The sequence below is a fragment of the Triturus cristatus genome, chromosome 5_2 (genome assembly GCF_964204655.1).
Source record: "Triturus cristatus chromosome 5_2, aTriCri1.1, whole genome shotgun sequence".
Classification (NCBI taxonomy): Eukaryota; Metazoa; Chordata; class Amphibia; order Caudata; family Salamandridae; genus Triturus; species Triturus cristatus.
Window position 1 is genome coordinate 985,166,990 of NC_140588.1, and position 3,490 is coordinate 985,170,479.

General features: G+C 49.8%; 1 pseudogene; it reads right to left on the reverse strand.

The window, feature by feature from the left end:
- Nucleotides 1–1,434: 1,434 nt before the first annotated feature.
- Nucleotides 1,435–3,249, reverse strand: LOC146829535 (general transcription factor II-I repeat domain-containing protein 2 pseudogene; annotated as a pseudogene).
- Between the last annotated feature and the right edge of the window lie 241 nt (nucleotides 3,250–3,490).

Sequence of the window (3,490 nt, forward strand, 5' to 3'; positions counted from 1 at the left end):
GGAACGGCCCCACCGGGGTCGGCAACGGCCCTGGCGGAGTGTCAAGAAGACGATCAACCTTGACTATTTAGAGGAAGTAAAAGTTGTAACAAGGTTTCCGTAGATGAACCTGTGGAAGGATAATTTACAGCGGCGCCGCCCGAGCGACTGACTGCGCCAGCCCAAAGCCCACGGCTGCCTCCTGCAAGCACACCGTACAGGGCCCAGGCACGCCCCGGCTGGTGGAGCGGTCGGTGGCTGCATGTGGCGCTTGGGTGAGGACTGGGCCTTTGGCAGACCTCTTCCACCGGGGACCACACGACCGATGCCTGAGGGACCGGGGATGGGGGGCAGCCCCCGTCCCCTGTCCCTCATTGGGACGGGCTCAGCAGTAGGTCCTCCTGAGACGGAACCCACGCTCACCCGGCACGACACCCACGGTGGGGGTTAAACCAAATGAAAGTGCCTCCCCGGGCTGGTACCACCCCCCCACGAAAGGCCCTGCTGCCGCCTGGGCCCACCCGCGCCAGAGTCCCAGCCCGACCGGGCTTCGGGCGACCAAGAGGGGCCTTTCTCGGGCGCCAGGGTGGCCTGTAAGAGAAGGAGCTGAGGGCCTAGGAGGGGACCCCGGCTCCTCTCAGTGGGAGGCGCGCAGGATGGGGAGCTGCCTGGCTCTTCCCTTCCGGCGCCTCCAACCTGGGCAAGGGTGGGGTGGGGTACTCGCCAGCCCGCTGGCATGGCTCGGGCCGCCCGGCAATGGACGGCTGACGTGCAGGTGGGATGACCCTCCCTCGTTGCCAGGTACCCGGTTCGACCCGGTCCCGTGTGGCCTGGCCAAGGGGGTTTGAAGACTCGTGCGGTCCCTCCTGGTTATTCCGGAAGGGACTGGCGGCGGTGGGGCTTCTTGCTCCCATCGCTCCGGGAGCCCCCTTCTTGCCTGCCTGGGGGGACTCCAGGGCCGAGCGCCTGGTGATGCTTTTTTTCTCCCAACGGTGCAATCTGACTTCCAGTGGTGAAGCCTTGAACGGGGTACCCGGGCCATCTCGCCGCGTGGGCGGTGGACGGACAGGCGGTTAATGAACACTGCTTGCCTTTTGGACTGTTACTCCAATGCTCTATGGCAGGGGTGTCAAACTCAAATTCATCAGGGGCCGCATCAGCAGTTTGGTCACCCTCAAAGGGCCGGTTGTATCTGTAGGACTATGTGTCCACTATTTATTATCATAAATTATTGTCACTGCATTCAATTATTACTGTTTTTTGTAATAATAACTAGCTCTGAAAGCAGAAACATAGTCAGAATAATGGCAAGTAGATATTCAAATGTACAATTATTGTACAATTTATTGAAAAATGATTTTTGGTAACAGACAGGAATTCTTTTTTTTTAAACATACAAATATTGCCAAACACCGTTTATTACACATATGGCAAACACAAGGCATTAACTTTTTTTTAACTTTTCTGACTAGATGGCTGACATCGTTTTCCTGAGGTCAGTCCATCGATGTCTGGCGTTAGGTCTTGTGCTATAGCAATCCGCAAAACAGCATGGAGGTTTTCATCAGTGATGCGTGATCTGAGCTTGGTCTTGTTCAGATTCATGACTGAAAACATCTGTTCACATAGATAGGTGCTCCCAAACATGGACAGAACACGTGCAGCTTGAAGTCGGAGCTGTGGCATCAAAGCAGGGGGGAGGAAACGGTAAAAGTCGTCGACTGTCGCATCCTGGAACTTCGCTTTCAGGCTGCTGTTGCACTGAAGTTCTATTAATTCCATTTGAAGGTGATGTGGTGCACTGTCAACATCGATGTTGAAGGGATTGGCAAAGCTGGTAAAGGTTACGTTTTGTCCTTTAAAGTCAGAAAAGCGTCGATTGAATTCATCAATCAGCCGATTCACTTTGGTACCCAATCGATCACATGAAAAAGTACCTGGGAATGAGGTTGAGATGCTCTGGCAGGTAGGAAAGTGGGCAAGACTGTCTTTTTCAAGCTGTGACTTCCATAGGCGCAGTTTCTCCTGGAAAGCTGTTATTGCCTCATACATTGAGGTTATGACTTGTTTGCGGCCCTGCAGCTTAAGATTCAGTTGGGCGAGATGCTCTGTTATGTCACACAACATGGCAAAATCGCACAGCCAGTTTGGATCTGACAGTTCTGACAAGGGCTTCCCTTTACTTTGCATAAAAAGAATAATTTCTTCCAAAAGCTCAAAAAATCTCTTGAGAACGGAGCTCCTACTCAGCCACCTTACTTCTGTATGGTATGGCACATCTGTATGTTCCATGCCCACCTCCTTCAAAAAATGTTGGAACTGACGATGATTCAGACCCCGTGCACGCAGAAAATTCACTGTTTTCGTGACTGTGGACATTATGTTATCCAGTTGCAGAACCTTGCCACACAGAGCTCCTTGGTGGATAATGCAGTGATAAGTTATCAGCGGCGTGTGGCAATTACTTTTTTTCATTTTCTCTTTTAACAGTTCAACCAAGCCATTTCTCTCTCCACACATTGCTGGAGCGCCATCAGTAGTAAGTCCCACCAACTTTTCCCACGGTAATTTCATTTTATTTACGGATTCCTCCACTGCATTGAAGATGTCCCTCCCAGTTGTTTTCCCATACATGGCGACCACATCCAAGAGCTCCTCACTGACAGACAAGTCTTCCTTCACACCTCTTACAAAAATAGCTAGATGAGCTGTATCAGTATTGTCAGTGCTTTCATCAACAGCTAATGAAAATGCCAGATAACTGCATGCCTCTTCAGCCAACTTTGTTTTAAGATTACAGGCTAGGTCCCTGACTCGGTCTGTGATGGTGTTTCTTGACAAGCTGACATTGCTAACAGCCTGTCTCTGCTCAGGGCACACCTGTTCACATACCTTCAGCATACACTGCTTTACAAATGCACCTTCTGAAAAGCACTTTGAAGCTCGCGCAATTTCTATAGCCACAAGATAGCTGGCTTTCACTGCTGCATCATTTTTTGCTGTCATTTTTGCAAAAATATTCCATTGAGAATGCAGGCTACCTTTTAATTCTTGGACCTTTTGTTGCTTTTCCTGGTGGCTAAGGTTAGCAAATTTGGCTCCATGTTTGGTCTCAAAGTGCCGGCGTAAATTGTATTCCTTCATCACTGCCACTGCCTCATAGCAAATAAGACATACCGGCTTGTCTCCATTAATCACAAACATGTATTCACTTTCCCATCTCTCCTGAAATTGCCTTCCCTCTGCATCAACTTTTCTTTTCTTGGACATTTTTGGGTTATTAATTTGATTGTAGTTTATGGTCCCTATACCACTGTAAAGTGACACGGAAGTGGTCAGTATATCCAAAGTTTTTGAAGCAGAATAATAAGCAGACCCCCCCTAATAAGCAGACCCCCCCTCCCCCCCACATACATCATATGTACTTACAGTACAGGAGAGAAGGGTTCAGGCAGCCGTTGGATCTGTCACAGGATGGCATGCGCTCAATATAAAAACAAGTGGAGGTTTC